Source organism: Eptesicus fuscus, chromosome 2 (assembly GCF_027574615.1).
Source record: "Eptesicus fuscus isolate TK198812 chromosome 2, DD_ASM_mEF_20220401, whole genome shotgun sequence".
NCBI lineage: Eukaryota > Metazoa > Chordata > Mammalia > Chiroptera > Vespertilionidae > Eptesicus > Eptesicus fuscus.
In genome coordinates, this window is record NC_072474.1 from 13,684,936 (window position 1) to 13,706,135 (window position 21,200).

Genomic DNA, 21,200 nt, shown 5'->3' on the forward strand with positions numbered 1-21,200 from the left:
TGCTGTGCAGATCTTTTTATTTTTGATGTAGTCACACTTGTTAACTTTAAATTTTGTTGCTTGAGGTTTAGGTATCATATCCAAAAAAATTTACCAAAGCCCATATTTAAAAAAACTTTATTTATTCTTGTTTTCTTCTAGGATTTTCATGCTTTCAGGACTTACATCTAAGTTTTTATTATATTTTTACTTAAATTTTGTGTGAAGTATAAAATATGGGCGCAGTTAATTCTATCACATGTGAATATCCAATTATTTCAAGCATCACTTATTGAAGAGACTTACTTTTCTCTACTGGGGACTCTTGGATACTTAGTCAAATATTAGTTTACTTTTTATGCTTGGGTTTATTTCTAGGCTCTTGATTCTGGTCCTATTGTTCTATTTGTTTTTATTCCAGGATCACATTCTTTGATGACTATAGCTTTATAGAGTAATACCTCCTGCTCTGTTCTTTTTTTCTCAGGATTTATTTGGCTATTCTAGGACTTTTGTAGTTACTTATAAATTTAAAGAGTGCTTTTCTACTTCTGTAAAAATGCCATTGGAATCTTGATGGGGATTACATTGAATATATACATTGTTATTGGTAGCATTGACAATTTAACAATATTAATTCTTTTAATTCATGAATATAAGATACATTTCCATTTATATGTATTGGTTTTGACTTATGTCATCAATGTCTTATATTTTACAAAGTAGAGATCTCTCACTTCCTTAGTTTAATGTATTCCTAATTTAATTTCTAAATGTTTTTATTGATTTTAGAGAGAGAAATGGAGAGGGAGAGAGAGAAACATTGATGTGAAAGAGATACATCAATTGGTTGCTTTCCATTGAACCCACAACCTGGGCATATGCCCTGACTAGGAATCAAACAAGTGACCTGTTGTTGTATGGAAAAAAGCTCAACCAACTGAACCACACTGGCCAGGGCTTTATGCTATTATAAATGGGGACAATGTCTTTCTTTCTTTTCCATAAAATCTGAGGTTAATTAATAAAAATGTTACTGATTTTTGTATGTTAATTTTGCATGCTGCAATTTTACTAAATGAATTGATTAGAGCTAATATTTTTATGGTTCAATCTTCAGGATTTTCTATATATAAAATTATGTCATCTGCAAATAGAGAAGAGCTTACTTTCACTTTTCCAATACTGATACTTGTAATTTTTATTGCCTGATTAATCTAGGTAGAACTTCTAGTGCTATAATGAATAGGAGTAGTGAGAATGGACACCCTTGCTTTGTTCTTGATGTTAGAAGACGATTTTTCAACCTTTCTTCATTCATCATGACTTTATCTCTGGGTTTGACATGCATGACCTTTATTATGTTGAAACATGTCCCTCTATACCTAATTCGTTAAGCATTTTATCATAAACTAGAGGCCCAGTGCACAAAATTCGTGCACAGGGGTGGTGTCCCTCAGCCCAGCCTGCACCCTGTCCATCTGGGACCCCTCGAAGAATGTCCAAATGCCCTTTCACAATCCAGGACTACTGGTTCCCAACTGCTTGCCTGCCTTCCTTCCTGATTGCCCCTAACCGCTTCTGCCTGCCAGCCTGATCACCCCCTAACCACTCCCCTGCCAGCCTAATTGATGCCTAACTGCTCCCCTGCCAGCCTGTTTGCCCCTAAACTGCCCTCTCCTGCAGGCCTGGTTACCCATAACTGCCCTCCCCTGCAGGCCTGGTCACTCCTAACTTCCCTCCCTTGCAGGCCTGGTCTCCCACAACTACTCTCCCCTGCAGGCTCTGTCACTCCCAACTTCCCTCCTCTGCCAGCCTGGTCACCCCTAACTGCCCTCCCCTGCAGGCTTGATCGCCCCCAACTGCCCTCCCTTGCAGGCCTGGTCCCTCCCAACTGGCCTCTCCTGCTGGCCATTTTGTGGTGGCCATCTTGTGTCCACATGGGGGCAGGATCTTTGACCACATGGGGGCAGTCATCTTGTGTGTTGGAGTGATGGTCAATCTGCATATTACTCTTTTATTAGATAGGTAGAGGCCTGGTGCATGGGTGGGGGCCAGTTGGTTTGCCCTGAAGGGTGTCCCGGATCAGGGTGGGGGTTCCCCTGGGGCATAGGGTGGCCTGGGTGAGTGATCTGCTGTGGTTTGAAGGCTAGCCATGCTCCCAGGCAACCCCAGCACAGGCCCTGGTATCGGGGATTTATTTATCTTCTACAATTGAAACTTTGTAGTCTGGAGTGGAGCCAAGCCTTCTGCTCACTCCATGGTGGCAGCCATTTCTGTTGGGATTTATTTATCTTCTATAATTGTATCTTTGTAGCCTTAAGCAGAGGCCAAGGCAGGCCAGGGCTGTGGAAACTTGTCTTTCTCCATCGCCGGGGGCAATCCTAGCCTCTTGCTTTCTCTAGATCTGTGGCTGCCACCATTTTTCTTGGGATTTATTTATCTTCTATCATTGAAACTTTGTAGCATTGAGTGGAGGCCTGGGCCGGAAAGGTCAGGCAGAAAGCTTGGCTTCCTCCATTGCCGGGGAAACCCAAGTCTCCCTCCTGCTCTCTCCATGGCCGCAGCCATCTTGGTTGGGTTTATTTGCATATTTGCTCCTGATTGGCCAGTGGGCGTGGCTGGTGGGCCTGGCTGGTGGGTGTAGCGGAGGTGCGGTCAATTTGCACATTACTCTTTTATTAGATAGGATGGATGTTGAATTTCGCAAATTCTTTTTTTTGCATCTATTGAGATGATCATATGATTTTTTCTTTTGTTCTATTAATATGATTTATCACACTGATTTTTCTGCCTTTGTTGAACCATCTTTGCATCCCAAATATAAAGCCAATTTGATTATTGTGAATGATCCTTTTAATGTGCTGCTGAATTTGGTTTGCTAGTATTTTATTGAGAATTTTTGCAAATATATTTATCAGAGATATTGTCCTATATTGTTCTTTTCTACAATGTCCTTTCCTGGTTTTGGTATGAGGATAATTCTGGCCTCTTAAAATGAGTTTGGGAATGTTACCTCAACTTCAATTTTTGGACTAATTTAAGAAGAATTGCTAATTCTTTAAATGTTTGGTAAAATTTACCAGTGAAACTATCTGGTCCTGGGCTTTTCTTCATCAGGAGATTTTTAAAATTATTATTACTAGTTCAATATCTTTATTAGTGATTGGTTTATCCAGATTTTTTTATATTTTTCTGATTCAATCTCAGTAAGTTGTATGTTATAAGAATTCTTCCATTTTTTCTAGGTTATTTGTTGGCATGTATTTGTTCATTGTAGTCTCTTATGATCCTTTGAATTTCTGTGGGATTGTTTATAATGTCTCCCTTTTCGTTTATCATTTTGTCAATTTAGGTTCTTTTTTGTTTTTACCTTGGTTAGTCTAGCTAAGTGTTTATGAATTTTGTTTATCTTTTCAAAGAACACATTTTAAAATCACCCAATGTAGTGAAAATATTTTTGTATATATGTGTGCATCTGCATTTTAATTGTGCTTATACTATATATTTTAAAGTTATAAATATAATGTTGCTTAAAAACTTGAAATGCTTTTATCCAAGATCAATAGACATATTATACTTAGTTTACCAAAAAAAGGCACTAGAATCAATCCCCATTCAAAAATTATGAAATGAATACATGTTGTATCTTACTGACTTATGAAATATACAAATTATAATAAAAATCAGTTAACTAGGTAAGAGTTGATAATGATGTTCATTCTCCCAATTGCTCAACCAGTCCAAGGTTATATAACTGAAATTCCAGCTAATATACTGCACTGTACAAAACCCTTGAAATAACTATAATATCTATCAAAAATTATCTTCCAAGCAACTTAAAGAGTGGAAGCAATATTTAACAAGGCTTTTTTAAATACAGGACAAAGTATAGCTGCTAATAATATGACTCAGTGCTAAGATCTTAGGGCCTAAAACATATGTATATTTTAAATTTCATTGGCTCTTACACAATAAAAGAGCATTATAAAATTACATTCTAATCTTTCTTGAAGTTATAAAAATTACTATTGTTTTATAAATACCAAGTATAGGAAAATATGTTGAAGAGCATGAAAGTCTTTCACTGACTATTGTATATCACAAATGTAAATATTATATAGGTCAATAAAATATAAAGATTACTCCATAATTAACTATTATTTTGCATCAGAAATCATTACATAACTTTTTTGCATATACCAAACTGTGTGTTATAGTGGCAGAATAAGATAAGGCAAAAATATTAAAACTATTAACATGAATTCAACAATGAATTTGATTCTTTCTTCATAAATATAATCAGGGTAAGCAATACAAACTAAAGTTGGTTTATTTTTAGACTAATAAAAAATTTTACTTGTGTTTTAGTTGTTGTTAATTTATATAAAATATAAAGACCATATTACATATTTCCTTGGTTTCCCTATCTTTTTTAAGATTTTGAACAGTCAATAATCTTTAGAAATGTTTAAATAATCAATAATATTTTGATATGTATAATTCATTTTATGTAATAACATATTTATACCATGTAAGATTGAATTTAAAATAAAGCAAGTGTTATTTAATAGTTTAATAGATTTGGTCTTAAATATGTAGATGTGCACATATGTAAATAACATATTCAAAATAAAAAAAAAATTTAATCTCTAAAATGTTAGATACATCCAAATGCATATTTAGTAACATATTCAAAACCTCACAATTTTATGTTAAGGACATTTACTTTCCTTTTGCAAGTCAGGCTGTTTCCACGGTAACAGCTGCTGGCACACAGAAGCAGAATGTTTATAACTTTGATATTTCAGCTGTGCTGTCAGGTAGATGACGGAAATGTCATTTTTCAAAGAAGCACCTGCAGCTCTTGGTTTCCAACAGGTTTGCAGTATATACACTTTAGCTCCTGAAGCAGTTTTAGTTCATAATGTTTCTGTATAAATCATAACTATGCCTGCTCTTAAAAGAGGCTTAATTACTCTAGGTCTATTTTAGAAAATGACTTTTTAAATGTAATAACTAATTTGAGATACCTTAGAATTATAATGGTCTACAGAGCTCTCAAAGTTGCAATGAGGGTAATTATCATGATAATTCCCCTTAAGTCAACACTTACTGAAGGTAGATTACATCCTTTGTTCTGACACAGCATCTCTATTTTAGAAGTTCATTTATCTTTGGTTGATAATTTATGGTTCTAGAAGGTTTCATGCTCAGTGGTAAATCATACCTGGGTAGTGGACTGGCATCTCCACACCTTTCACCCTCCTCATAGCCCCCACTATAACTAGCAATTATCAAAACTTGCTGGCTTTTTGACACCAATGATCTGTGGTGCTTGACATATTTCTGCCAGAAATAGGATATAAAGTGCTAATTTCATTGATTAAAAGATTCAATGAAGTACTTACTAAGATGGTATCATTTCTTTCCATCAATGTATTTAGGAAATTTGCCATTGCCTAAATATTGTCATCAATTAGACATCAGTGGAGACTGCAATCAAGAAATAATGAAAAGGCTGAAATTTGCAAGGACAGTAATGAAAGAATTAGAGAAGATCACCAAGAGTAAAGATGTGTCATTGGACACCAAGGCAGAGCTCATCCATGCTCTCACATTTTCAATTACTATATACAGTGATGAAGGCTGATAGAAAAAAAATGACTTATGTGGCACATGGTATTGGAGGAGACTCTGCAGATAGCCTGGACCACTGGAAAGATAAACACAGGTCCTGGAGCCAATTAAGCCTGAAACATTGCTGTAGACAAAAATGACAAAACTAAAGCTGACTTACTTTGGGCATAGCATCAGATGGCAGAGTTCTTTGGAAAAGATAATAATGCAGAAAAAAATAGGAGATAGCAGAAGAAGTGGAAGACCAAACATGAAATGGATTTATTTCATAAAAGAAGACACAGGCATGATCCTTCAGTAGCTGAGCAGGCTGCTGAGGACAGGACATTGTGGACATCATTCATTCTTAGGGTCATCAGGAATTGGAAGCAACTCAACAGCATGTAACACACACACATATTGTCAATGACCAAAAATAGTGAAGTGAAACAGAGATGAACTGAGATAAATAATGAATTTTCTCAAATTAAAGTTTTAAGATTTAATTCTCAATTCAAGAAAATATAGTATTAAAATGATATTCTTCATAAAGAATAAAAGAATTGATATAAAGAATCAAACAAAATGAACTAAAAAGTTCATAAATTAGGGTAGTACTTCAGGATTACAAAAGGCACACAGAACCTGTAAACTTATTACCAAGAAAACAGTCTACTCAGCTGACCAAAAAATAAACTATGGTTGTTTTTAATGAGAATTTACTTGCTAAGGGCAAAGTGATCAATTTTCAGTAATTGATGGTAACTTATTGAGCAACTACTGCATGCAAGAAATTATCAGGCATATGAACAGCCAACAGATATATGAAAGTTGTTCAACCTCACTAGCAATTAGGGTTATTCAAATAAAATACAATGAAATACCACCTTACACCTGTTAGAGTGGCTATTATCAACAAAACAAGCAATAAAAAGTGTTGGAGAGGTTGTGGAGAAAAAGGAACCCTCACTCACTACTGGTGGGAATGTAGACTGTTAGAGCCACTATGGAAAATAGTCTGGCAGTTCCTCAAAAATTAAGAATAGAGTTTCCATATGACCCAGCAATCTCTTTCATGGGTATATACTCGAAAACAAGTATGCAACACTAAGTTCATTACAGCATTATTCAGGGTGGCCATGACATGGAGACAACCAAAGTTTCTTCAATAGAGGACTGGATAAAGAAAATGCGATATACTAGTATATATAGATACACAATGAAACACTACTTGATCATGAGAAGAGATGAAATACTGCCTTTTTGAAACAACATGGATAGATCTTGAGAATATTATGCTAAGTGAAATTAGTTGCTCAATAAAGCTAAGAAGCATTTGTTTTCACTCATATGTAAAACTGAAACTCATGGACACAGACAGCAGTATGGTGTTTGCCAGAGGGACAGGGATTGGGGTGGAGGTGGCCTAATATGTGCTGATGAAAGATAGCTTGACTTTGGGTGGTTGGCATAGAGTGAGATATACAGATGCTATATGATAGAAATGTACACTTGAAACCTATATGATCCTATTAACCAATATCACCACAATAACTTTAATAAAAATAATTTTAAAAAATAGTGTGACCAAAGTCATAATATTTTTTAAATCTCAAATTCTGTGCTAGCTTTTTTTTCATATTTTTTTTAAAATTTCTTTATTGATTAAGGTATTACATATTTGTCCTCATCACCCCATTACTGAATGTTCTGGTGAAGAAGAAAAAAATTAAAGACAAGTGAATTAATGGAAAAGTGTTTTGTGGAGTAATTAAACATTTAAAACACTTATAAAACAAGGAAAAATCATAAAAATTAAAAATGCATGTACTCTATGACTAAATAATTCCAATTTTGGAATTTATACCAAAAGAAATATTGCAGCATGGCACTTTTATTCAGTAGTGAAAAAACAAAACCACAGTCAACTGATGGTTGAGGAATTGTATCTAAATAATTCTTTTTTTGTCTATCAAAATATATAGCGAAATAAAATCATTATCACTGTTTTGCACAACTGAAGTCTTCTTCATTGCATTTTTTGTTAAAAGATAAAAAAATATGTTAAAAGTTGCAAATGTATGCATGTAATATATGCTTATTATTATGAAAATACAATAATAACCAACAAATATATGTGTGCATCTTTAAATATATGCATCTGTAAGTTCATAAGAAAAATACTAAAATTAACATTCCAGGTTGTTAAATTAGGCTAATTAGAGAGAGAATTGGAGGAACAGAGGAACAGATGTTTTTTGTGTGTGTATGTTTGTTTCATTCTTATAACAAACATTACTCTTAACTAAAAATATAAAGAAATACATTAAATATAAGACAAAAGCAGCCATGGCTTACTGTTTTCACTCCATGAATATCACAAGCAGAGTAATGTACTAAATTTAAGTATTTAAAATGTTCAACCCTGTGCATTTATTCACTTTGTAGGTAGATAATGGCATATTTATTGTGCTTTTAAGAGTCAGGTATTATAAGGTGCATAGGAAACATCAGGAACAAACCAGATAAAAATATCTGCCCTCATATATTTTATATTCTAGAGGGGGAAGATATTCCATTAACAAAAGAACTTAATGATATGTAAATTATATAGCATTTTAGGAGAGGACAATTGCTACAGCACAAACACAGAGTAAACAGGGGAAAGGGATCAAGAGTTTTGCAGTTTTACTCTGAGCAGGCAGGTTTTGATCTCACTGGGAGCAACATTTGAGTAAAGACTTGAAGGTAGTGAAGGTGTGAACCCAGGAGTCTGAGAGAAAAATATTCCTGGCAAAGGGAAGAACCAGTGCTTTTTTCATTAAGAAAGTACACAATGAAAAATTAATGATTTTACTCATTGTTCCATCATCAACCTTCCTTATAAACTCAATCTTTCAGTTAAATGTCAGAGTGTCAATAAAAACACTATATAATTACTAGAGACCTGGTGCACAAAATTTGTGCATGGGAGGGGAGGTGTCCCTCAGCCCAACCTGCACCCTCTCCAATCTGGGACCCCTTGGGGGATGTCCGACTGCCTGCTAGATGTCCGTTGGATCGGGCCCAAACAGGCAGTCAGACATCCCTTTCACAATCTAGGACTGCTAGCTCCCAACTACTCGCCTGCCTGCCTTCCTGATTGCCCCTAACCGCTTCTGCCTGACAGCCTGATCACCCCCTAACCACTCCCCTGCCAGCCTGATCGATGCCTAACTGTTCCCCTGCCAGCCCGATTGTCCCCAACTGCCCTCCCCTGAAACCCCGGTCACCCCCAAATGCCATTCCTTGCATATTCCCTCTTTATTAGATAGGGGTTTTTATTTAGCATATTGGACAGTCCTAACTGGTTTGGCTCAGTGGATGGAGCATTGGCCTGCAGACTCAGGGTCCCAGATTCGATTCCGGTCAAGGGCATGTACCTTGGTTGGGGGCACATACCCAGTGGGGAGTGTGCAGGAGGCAGCTGATCAATGTTTCTCTCTCATAGATATTTCTAACTCTCTATCCCTTTCCCTTCCTCTCTGTAAAAAATGAATAAAATATATATTTAAAAAAAGAATCATGTAAAATTCCTCCATATCTGCCTGGCTGGTGTGACTCAATGGTTGAGACCCCAGGCTGCTACCACCGGAAGGGGATCGCACCCTGGCCAGGCTGAGACCCCAGCCCAGGCTGCTGCTGCTGGCCAGGTGATCACGTGGCTTTGGTGCGAGGCCCTGCAGGTTTGAGACCCCAGCCCAAGCTGCTGCCACTCACTGGGATCATGCTGGGCGCTGGTGCCTCCCAGCCGGATACCCCGGGCTGCCGCCACTGGAAAGGGATCGCTGCGTGGGGGGCAGGCGCCTCCCAGCTAGACACCCTGGACTGCCGCTGCTGGGTGGACTTGGGGACTCCGGCAGGGCTAAGAGGACTGGGCGCCGCCATCTTGTGGCCATGGGTGCCACCATTTTGTCGCGGAGTGATGGTTAATTTGCATATTACTTTTTTATTAGATAGGATAATGAAGTACAGCATTATTTTAATAATACTCCTATTTGCATGCATTGATTTTTACTATCATGGTTTTGTTCAACCCACATTTTGTGCATGATTTTATGTAAACCACATTAACAAATAGAACTCTGTGCATAAGAAGATGCTCTGGAACTTGGTATGTAAAGAAAAAGAAAACCACATACAATTTCTCCAAAGTCACTGGGGGCAAGTACTATAAAAGTCAGTAGAGCATCCTATTCCACTCATGCACTGACTCTTAAAGGCAGGTTAAAATATTATCTTATAGCCGAAACCAGTTTGGCTCAGTGGATAGAGTGTCGGCCTGCGGACTCAAGGGTCCCAGGTTCGATTCCGGTCAAGGGCATGTACCTTGGTTGCAGGCACATCCCCAGTACGGGGTGTGCAGGAGGCAGCTGATCGATGTTTCTCTCTCATTGATGTTTCTAACTCTCTATCCCTCTCTCTTCCTCTCTGTAAAAAATCAATAAAAATACATTAAAAAATAAATAAAAAATAAAATATTATCCTATATAATAAAAGCCTAGGTGGTGTCGTGCGATGCTCTTGCGTGATGTCGTCACAAGATGGCCACCACAAGATGGCCACCCTCACATCATCACAAGATGGCCACTACAAGATGGCCGCCACAAGATGGCCACCACAAGATGGCTGCCACAAGATGGCTGCCACAAGATGGTCACCACAAGATGGTCACCCCAAGATGGCTGGCAGGTGAGGGCAGTTGTGGGTGAACAGGCCAGCAGGGGAGGGCAGTTAGGGGTGACCAGGCTGGCAGGGGAGGGCAGTTGGGGGCCATCAGGCCAGTAGGGGAGGGCAGTTGGGGGTGATATCAGGCTGGCAGGAGAGGGCAGTTAGGGGCAATAGGGCCGGCAGGGGAGCAGTTTGGTGTCAATCAGGCCAGCAGGTTAGCGGTTAGAAGGTAATCAAGCAGGCAATCAGGCAGGCAGGCAGGCAGGCAGGCAGGCAGGCAGGCAAGCAGTTAGGAGCCAACAGTTCCAGATTGTGAGAGGGATGTCCGACTGACAGTTTAGGCCCAGTTGGACATCCCCCAAGGGGCCCCAGATTAGAGAGGGTGCAGGCCAGGCTGAGGGACACCCCCTGTGCATGAATTTTGTGCACCAGGCCTCTAGTTAATAATAATTGGGACTAAGAATGTCAGAAGAAATGTAAAATAGCAGTCATGTAGGATATTTTAGACATTTTTTTCTTAGCTTTAAAGTCTATTTTTTGAAAATAGGAAATACATAACAATCTAGAAAATAACAGAGATGTATCATTAAAGATATAAAGTTTCAGTAAAAAACATGGTCCACTTATCCATCAGTTAATACAGCTATTGTTAACATTATTAACATAGTTCTTTACAGGTCTATTCCATACTAGAGAGGCATATAAGTATTGGGTCTGTTTATCCTGAATGACTTAATTCTTTTCAAACTCTAACTTAGTGTCCATGAATTTATTTTTCCTGAGTGAGATGAAAGAAAGAACAGAGGACAGAATTAATAATATTTACAACCTCCTTACCAAAATGATAATTTAAAATATTATTCAAGATTTGTATTTCTTCCAGAAGTGCATTTTGGTTTCGTCAATCTTAATAAGATATTATAAATTTAATGGCACTCAATTAATAGTGCAGTTCTGGGTATGTTAGTTTATGATAAGTGACACAATGGTTTTCCAGCAGACTTATAGAATATATGCATTGAAATAGTCTTTAGATGTAATGCAGTCTAAGCACTAGACTACATTTCATGTATAATTTCTCTGTCAGAAGATGATTCCATTTCTCTTTGAACACTTCTAATGTCAGATACCTCACTTTCTTGTATAATAATCTATTCAATGTGGAAATATTCTGATTGTTTGAAATATCTCCTATGATGAATGGATATCCCAGAACACATTTGTACTTAATTACAAAAAAATTACATAAGTTTCCAACTGCTAGAATAAGGTAGTATAAGTTTTCTTTCATATGAAAACATTTTAAATTAAAAGGCAATTTATAATCTTCACAATGCATATGAACTCTTTCCACACTTTATAACAGATATTTTCAACCTTTTTCATCTCAAGGCACACATAAACTAATTGCTAAAATTCTGTGGCACACCAAAAAATTTAAGTATCACATGATCTCACTCATATGTGGAATATAATGAACAAAATAAACTGATGAACAAAATAGGTCCAGAAACATAGAAGCGTGGAACAGACTGACAAATTTCAGAGGGAAGGTGGAGGTGGTGGGTGGGTGGGGAGTGATTAATGGGGAAACTTATATGCATACTAGAGGCCTGGTGCACAAAATTCTTGCACAGAGGGGGGGGGTTCCTCACCCAGGCCTGCACCCTCTTGCAATCTGGGAGCACTGGGTCCTAACTGCTTGCTTGCCTGCCTGCCTGATCACCCCTAACCACTCTGCCTTCCTGCCTGATTGCCCCTAACCACTCTGCCTGCCTGATTGCCCCTAACTACTCTGCCTGCCTGCCTGATCACCCCTAACCACTCTGCCTTCCTGCCTGATTGCCCCTAACCACTCTGCCTGCCTGATTGCCCCTAACTACTCTGCCTGCCTGCCTGATCACCCCTAACCACTCTGCCTGATCACCCCTTACCACTCTGCCTGCCTGCCTGATAGCCCTTAACCTTCTCTGCCTCACCCCCACCACCCTCCTCAGCTTCTTCTGGAAGATTGTCCAGAAGGACATCCGGAATGACATACAGAAGGTGGTTCAACTGTCTGGTCTAATTAGCATATTATAGTTTAATTATTATAGATTATTATAGATAAGGACACAGACAATAGAGTGGTGAAGGCCTGGGAGAGGTGGGTGTGGGGTGGAAGGAGTCAATGGGAAAAACAAACAAACAAACAAAGGGGACATCTGTAATACTTTCAACAATAAAGAAAAAAAGGAAGAAGAACTAAACAATATGTATACACACACTTTGAATAATTATAAAGTCAGTGTTTATTAAAATGTATTTCATTAAAAAATTATTTTTGCCGATCTGACAAAAAAAAAAAAAGATATAATTTTGATTCATTCACACCAGAAAGCTATTGTGTTGGATGTAGTCATCCTTTCATTTGACAATCTAAGGGGAAAAAGGCTAGTGCCCATGACTAAATAGTCAGGTACTACATGTTTTATAAATTCTGCAGACCACAGGTTGAAAATGGCTGCTTTATAATAATTATTTATGTAAGAATACTCAGATTCATTCTGCTCATCTTAATCAGGGACTAAAGCCTAATTAAGGCTCATAAAATGTTATTTTATATGCTTTGCACATTGTTTTATAAATAAAGATGTGTATTTTACCCAGTATCACAAATAGACCATAAGGCATCTAAAGAACAAGGATGCTGTCTTGTTTTGCTTTGCACACCTACATAATGACACATTGGCTAATATGCACTAGTTATTTAAGTAATCTTTTAAAAAAGACCATTTTAAAAGCTATCAGCAATATATAGAATTAAACACTGTACCCCAGCTGTGGTCTACCCAGATAATAATAAACTATAACTCCCTTGATTGAATCTTAGTGTTCTGTTTTCTAAACTTACTATATTCTTCTTCACATGTATATGTTTCTAAATACAGTGTCATGCTGGGAGTTTATATTGATTATTTTCATATGAAATCAATTAAATAAATTAAATGTCATCTCCAGTATGCAATTAGTTGAGAATGTTTTAAGGTCATAATAACATTTACGTAATAAAATTAAAGAAAAAAATAAACATTGGCTGATTTTCTGCAATACTTGTTAATGTACTTATTTTTTATAATTCTAATCATACATCAATATACATTGATAAATCCTTATTGGAAATTTGACATGTTCATTGTATGTGTCTTATGGTTGTTTTGGTGCATTTCATAAAATGTCTCAAAAAGCATTTTCAATACAGATGCAGGAAATTTGGCACAACATAAATTACATTGGATATGAAGTTGAAAAACTTGAATTCTATTTACTTCCATTTCTGTTCCTTGAACATAATGACATTTTAGGCAATACAAAATATTTTAAATTATCATTATATTAATTTATGAATGAGGATAAAATAGTATCTTATTGAGTGGTTGTGATGTTCCAATGAGATTTTGTGGATATACTCAGAATGTAGGTATTAGTGTACAAATAATGGTTGTTTAAAAAAACCAATAGCTTTATCTTAAACGTTGTCTTGATTTTTTCTTTTATCTTTCTAATGTCAAATAAGGCATCTACAATTTTCTTTCTATGATGTTCCAATATCAACGCCTTTATCTCCCTTAATCTCTTTGCTTGTTTTCCTGTCCATTCCTATCACTCACCATAATGATTTCATGATAACAACTGATTTGTTTTTAGTGTTTGAGAATGTAGTACATCTGTACATTAATACTATGTACATTTTTACTTAGTTCATCCATCAAGGATTTTAATTTGCTTTTTATAAGGTGGCTTCAATATATAATAATTTAAAATTATTCTCCATATTAGCTCTACAAAGGAAGAACAAACATGTAAAACCTATCTTTTTATACATCTAATATTAGTAACATTAAATCAACTGAGCAAGCAATGAATCTTTATTACTTTTCTTTGAATACCTAACACTTAACAATATCAGTTCACTTTAAAGAATAAACTTCCTTCAAATAGTTCATATGAATTGTGAAGTAATACAATACAAGTAGCCATCTGTTCAGCAATACTAGGAAATGCCTTATTTGTTTATGGTGAAAGAGATCTATGTGAAGACAATTTAGCTTATTGTTTGGTTTTGTGCCTTTTAAAGTCATTTGATTTTTTAGAGGTATTTCATTGTGTACCAAGTACAGAAATGGAGAATATTTTGGGAAAAAAATCTATGTATTTACTAATATATTTGGATTTTGCAAATGCACTGGTGAGTATTTATCATCAAATGAATAATATTATTAAATGCTAAAAATGAGATGTTAGTTTAACATTATAACATGTGAAATTCCATATTGAGACAGTGTAATGGAGGAGTGCACACCCAAAATACTTACCTCTAATTTAGTACTCTGTAATTTTGAAGAAGAAAAAAACAGCAGAAAGGGGGCAATAAAAGTATTAAGAAATAATTAAAAATAGAGTATTATATCTACCAGTTAATATATATTAACAGTAAAATACATATTCAATCAATAATTAAATACTAAGAATAAAACAAAATGCAGAAGTTTTTCACATTATTATGAACTCCAGCCAACTATGCAATTTTAACAAACTACCAAAATAATAAATGTCCTTTTAGTATATGGAATACTCAAAGTAAAGCCCACATCAATATGCATTAAGGATAAATCATTGTATATATGAAAATAGGCAATTAATAAAAGACTATCCAGAAAACAGCTTTTGAGATCTTTAAATCGAGGAAGATATTATTTTCAATGTTCAATCAACCTGAAAGCTGTTTCAGGCTGAAGTGGTTTCTCAAAAAAGGTGGAGGGAGGCGGTAATGTGGAGTTAGTGTGTGATGGACGTGGTTTCAATCGGCAAAACTGAAAAACTTCTGGAGATATTTGGTGGTGATGTTTGCACAACAATGTGAATGTACTCAATGCCATAGAACTGTACATTTTAAATGATTAAAATGTTAAATTCTTGTGTATAGTTTATAAAAATTTAAAAGGCAAAGTCTAGAATTATTAATTCATAGTCTGCTTCTAATATTGCTTTGTAGTTGAAATATTTATACAGAGGCCTCCATCACTTACCAATGAATGTGTTAGAATCTCTCAAACATCCAAACTATGAGTAGAAATGCCTTCTTATTTTAATTTTACCAAAGAGAAATTGTATTATAGGTGATGTCTAAATTAGGTTAGATGGTCACTTGCTTGAAAATCTTGTTCTAGGATGAATTTCAATGAACAGAGCACACATATGTGTGCACATATGTGTGTGGCTGTTGACACATTCAGAAGCTGGAATTACAGTATTTTTACCCCTTCTATATTTCTCCTATTAGTAGTATTTTACAATCATTCAAATAATCATTAAGATAATTAACTTTAACATATTTCAACAGTATTGCCCCAAATTAAAATGTTGATAAATATATCATATGTATAGAGATGGCTGTGTTAATGTCTATACAAATAGAATCCCTAACATCTTTTGTGATTGAAGACTAAATCTTTATTGTCCTGGCAATTAGTCTCAGAATTTACATGATGGATATAAAAAGGAAAATACTGCATTTTTTATCTGGATATATCTGCTCTTTATTAGGAATTGGAGCTTTACATCACACATGAAGGTTATAAAATTTAAATATACATTTATTGTAACAAAATTCTCCCACCTCCATAGTTATTCATCCAATCTTATCTAATAAAACAGTAATATGCAAATTGACCGCACCTCCGCTACACCCATAAGCCACGCCCACCAGCCACGCCCACCAGTCAATCAGAAACAAATATACGTTAAACCAGCAAAGATGGCGGGGGGAGAGGGGAGCACCCATGCCAGTGAGATCCAAGCCATGATGGTGGACTGGGGCAGGCGGTTAGCGCTGGCAGCCGGCTGACCAGGTCTGCCATCACCAATCGCAGACCGGGGAAGGCGGCGTGGGTTGAAGCCAGCAGCCGGCTGACCAGGTCTGCCATCACCAATCGCAGACCGGGGCAGGCGGCGTGGGTTGAAGCCCGCAGCCGCCTGCACAGGTCCGCCATGACCGATCGCAGACCGGGGCAGGCGGCGTGGGTTGAAGCCCGCAGCCGCCTGCACAGGTCCGCCATGACCGATCGCGGACCCGGGCAGGTGGCGTGGGTTGAAGCCTGCAGCTGGCTGCCCCAGTCCGCCATGACCGATCACAGACCGGGGCAGGCGGCGTGGGTTGAAGCCCGCAACCGCCTGCCCCGATCCGCCATCACCGATCGAGGACCCGGGCAGGCGGCGTGGGTTGAAGCCCGCAGCCGGCTGCCCAGGTCCGCCATGACCGGGCAGCCGCCTGCACAGGTCCGCCATGACCAATCGCAGACCGAGGACGGCGGCGTGGGTTGAAGCCCGCAGCCGGCTGCCCCGGTCCGCCATGACCTATCGCGGACCGGGGCAGCCGCCTGCACAGGTCCGCCATGACCGATCGCAGACCGGGGAAGGCGGCGTGGGTTGAAGCCCGCAGCCGGCTGCCCCGGTCCGCCATGACCGATCACAGACCGGGGCAGCCGCCTGCACAGGTCCGCCATGACCGATCGCAGACCGGGGCAGGTGGCGTGGGTTGAAGCCCGCAGCCGGCTGCCCCGGTCCGCCATCACCGATCGCGGACCCGGGCAGGCGGCGTGGGTTGAAGCCCGCAGCCGGCTGCCCCGGTCCGCCATGACCGATCACAGACCGGGGCAGCCGCCTGCACAGGTCCGCCATGACCGATCGCAGACCGGGGCAGGCGGCGTGGGTTAATGCCTGCAGCAGGCTGCCCAGGTCCCCGATCACGGATCCAGGTGGCGTGGGTTAGCACCCACAGCCATCTGACCAGGTCCACGATCACGGATCACGGACCAGGGCAGGCGGCATGGGTTAGCGCCCGCAGCCACCTGCCCAGGTCCCCGATCACGGATCCAGGTGGCGTGGGTTAGCACCCACAGCCATCTGACCAGGTCCCCGATAGGGACTTGGAGTCTAGCATAACGAAAAGAATGTTCAGCAAAAGCAGGAGACAAGGTTTCATAAGTTCTCCCCCAGGTCACCACTGTTCTCTTATACATTTTAATTATCCCAGACTTTGCATGATGGGATTTGAATTATGCCTGATAGAGATTACATGGCATGAATTGTAGGCTCATTCTTTCTTTTTGTGGTTGCCTGACTGAGAAAGGCCTTGGAATGAGAGAAGGCACTTTTATTCTCCTTTTTCATTCTTTAGAGGCTGAGGAATTACAGTTATATGAAGAACTTAGTGAGAGAATGAAAGTCTCATGCTGTATTTTTCTGTAAGTTTTATCATGTGGACTATCAAAAACTTGGTGGGATCCTTTTCAAGAGGTGTTACAAAAATTATGTTGGAATTAACATTCAAGAAGAGTAAAAGGAGAGAAGTGAGTGGTGGGTAAAGGAAAGAACTTTGTCCTAGAAACCAAATAGAAGCCACATAAACCTTCAGATTCTTACTCATTGTGCTTTGGAGATATTAAAGGATAATTTTTTAAAAAGTTAAAATCATGACTTATAATCTGTATAGATAAAAGGCTAAGTGACCGACATTTGTCCATCCGTCTGACCAACTGGTACATATGACGCACTGGAAATATAAAAATAAACTTTGACTCGCACATGTGCCATACATATAAAGCTCTCGCTGGCGCTAATTTGAATGTTGCATTTGGTGGGAAAGTTCTTTTCAGAGGGGATTTTTGTGTTGCCATGCTATACGATTGGCCATAGTACAAATAAGTTTTAAAGTACTGTAGTGTTTGGGGATGTTTCAGACAGTTGTCTCTTAAAACAAATATGAGATCAGAGGATTCTGCTTATAGTGAATGGTTAGTAAAACTTGGAGATGGCAAACTTGATAGCAATTTTCATTTAGGAATGGATATTATTGAAATTCCCCATGAAATGATTTTTAATGGATCTATTATTTAAGCCATCTTTGGAAATAGTATATCTATAGATAATATTAAAAATATATCTAAACATGCAATTCTTTGTTCAAAAAATGAGCACGTTCAAAAATTAAATGAAGAAATTTTGGATATACTTGATGGAGATTTTCACGCCTATTTGAGTGGTGATTCCATTGACTCAACAGATGATGCTGAAAAGGAAAATTTTCCTATTGAATTTCTTAATAGTATTACTCCTTCTGGAATGCCATGTCATAAACTAAAATTGAAAGTGGGTGCAATCATCATGCTATTGAGAAATCTTAACAGTAAATGGGGTCTATGTAATGGTACCAGATTTATTATCAAAAGATTGCAACCTAACATTATCAAAGCTGAAATATTAACAGGATCTGCAGAGGGAGAGATTGTTCTGATTCCAAGAATTGATTTGTCCCCATCTGACACTGGCCACCCATTTAAATTAATTCGAAGATATTTTCCTGTTATGCCAGCATTTGTGATGACTATTAATAAATCACAAGGACAAACTCTAGACAGAGTAGGGATATTCCTACCTGAACCCATTTTTGGACATGGTCAGTTATATGTTGCTTTCTCTCTCGCTTTTTTTTAAAGCATTTTTAAAAAATATTTTATTGATTTTTTTAACAGAGAAGAAGGGAGAGGGATAGATAGTTAGGAACATCGATGAGAGAGAAATATCGATCAGCTGCCTCCTGCACACCTCCTACGGGGGATGTGCCCGCAACCAAGGTACATGCCCTTGACCAAAATCGAATCTGGAATCTTTCAGTCCACAGGGCGATGCTCTATCCACTGAGCCAAACCAGTTACGGCTGTTGCTTTCTCTTGAGTTCAAAGAGCATGTTACGTTAAAGTTAAAGCTGTAAATACTTTATCTCAAGGGAAATTAGTCAAGCACTCTGAAAGTGTTTTTACTCTTAATGTGGTATACTGGAAGATATTAGAATAAGTTTAATCACTTTATCAATCATTATTTGCATCACTGTTGTTTTTATATTACGAGTTTGTTATTGTTATATCAGTTTGTTATTGTTTACTTATTAATAAATTTATGTATTATTTTCATATACATTGTACTCATTTCCTTTTATCTCTCACACTTTTATTATAGAGAAAGGGCAAATAGCAATATTAAAATATTTCATCTAATTAATTCCCTTTCAATGTGCACGAATTTCGTGCACCGGGCTACTAGTGGTTATATAATTAAGAAAATTCAGTATAGAAGACATGGAGAAATATATGTGACAACTAGGAAGTGGTGTAATCCTCAAAAGTTTACTCTTAGATTAGCAATTAAATAGTGTTTACATGATTATTTTTATTATTTTTTTTTTAATTTCTTTATTGATTAAGGTGTCACATATTTGTCCTCATCCCCCCATTCCCATCCCACCCCTCTCCCCACGCATGCCCCAATCCCCTGTTGAACTTAACCGTTGGATAGGCTTATATGCATGCATACAGGTCCTTTGGTTGAACTCTCCCCCTCCCCCCCACCCTCCCCCTACCCTACCCTATCCTCCCTCTGAGGCCCGATAGTCCGATCGATGCCTCCTTGCTTCTGGTTCTGTTCTTGTTCCTCAGTCTATGTTGTTCATCATTTCCCCTAGATGAGCGAGATCATATGTCACTAGACATATACTAATAAGAACTGAATGTGAGACGAGCAATAATAGTTATGCTGACAGGCAAATGAATCAATCTGTAGCGAGCTTCCCCCTGGACCAACAGTTCTTTTGAGACCCAATTTCAATGTCCAGTAGTTCCTTATGTGTACATGTCAGCACTGACCCCTCAGCTCTGGATGGTGGACAAATGGTGGTAATGGAGGTCCGACTCCCTCTGGTTTGGTCTCGGCCGAACCCAGGGGCACGGCGTCACCCAGACTAAGGGGCACGTGGCCTCACCCCTACCCAAGGGGCGCGTGGTCTCACCCGGGCCTGGGACCCAGCCTCACCCGGATGGATCCAGGGGCGCACGGCCTCACCCGGACCCAGGATCTGGCTTCACCCGTACCCAGGGACGCTTGGCCTCTCCCAGACCCAGGGGCACGTGGCCTCACCCGGGCCTAGGTGCACGAGGCCTCATCCGGATCCAGGGACACATGGTCGCACCCGGACCCAGGGACGCTTGGCCTCTCCCAGACCCAGGGCCACTTGGGCTCACCCGGGCCTAGGTGCACGCGGCCTCACCCGGATCTAGGGACACATGGTCTCACCCGGACCCAGGGATGCTTGTCCTCTCCCAGACCCAGGGCCACTTGGGCTCACCCGGGCCTAGGTGCACGAGGCCTCACCCGGATCCAGGGACACATGGTCTCACCCGGACCGAGGGACGCTTGGCCTCTCCCAGACCCAGGGCCACTTGGGCTCACCCGGGCCTAGGTGCACGAGGCCTCATCTGGATCCAGGGACACATGGTCTCACCCGGACCGAGGGACGCTTGGCCTCTCCCAGACCCAGGGCCACTTGGGCTCACCCGGGCCTAGGTGCACGCGGCCTCACCCGGATCCAGGGACACATGGTCTCACCCGGACCCAGGGATGCTTGGCCTCTCCCAGACCCAGGGCCACTTGGGCTCACCCGGGCCTAGGTGCACGAGGCCTCACCCGGATCCAGGGACACATGGTCGCACCCGGACCCAGGGACGCTTGGCCTCTCCCAGACCCAGGGCCACTTGGGCTCACCCGGGCCTAGGTGCACGCGGCCTCACCCGGATCCAGGGACACATGGTCTCACCCGGACCCAGGGATGCTTGGCCTCTCCCAGACCCAGGGCCACTTGGGCTCACCCGGGCCTAGGTGCACGAGGCCTCACCCGGATCCAGGGACACATGGTCTCACCCGGACCCAGGGACGCTTGGCCTCTCCCAGACCCAGGGCCACTTGGGCTCACCCGGGCCTAGGTGCACGAGGCCTCACCCGGATCCAGGGACACATGGTCT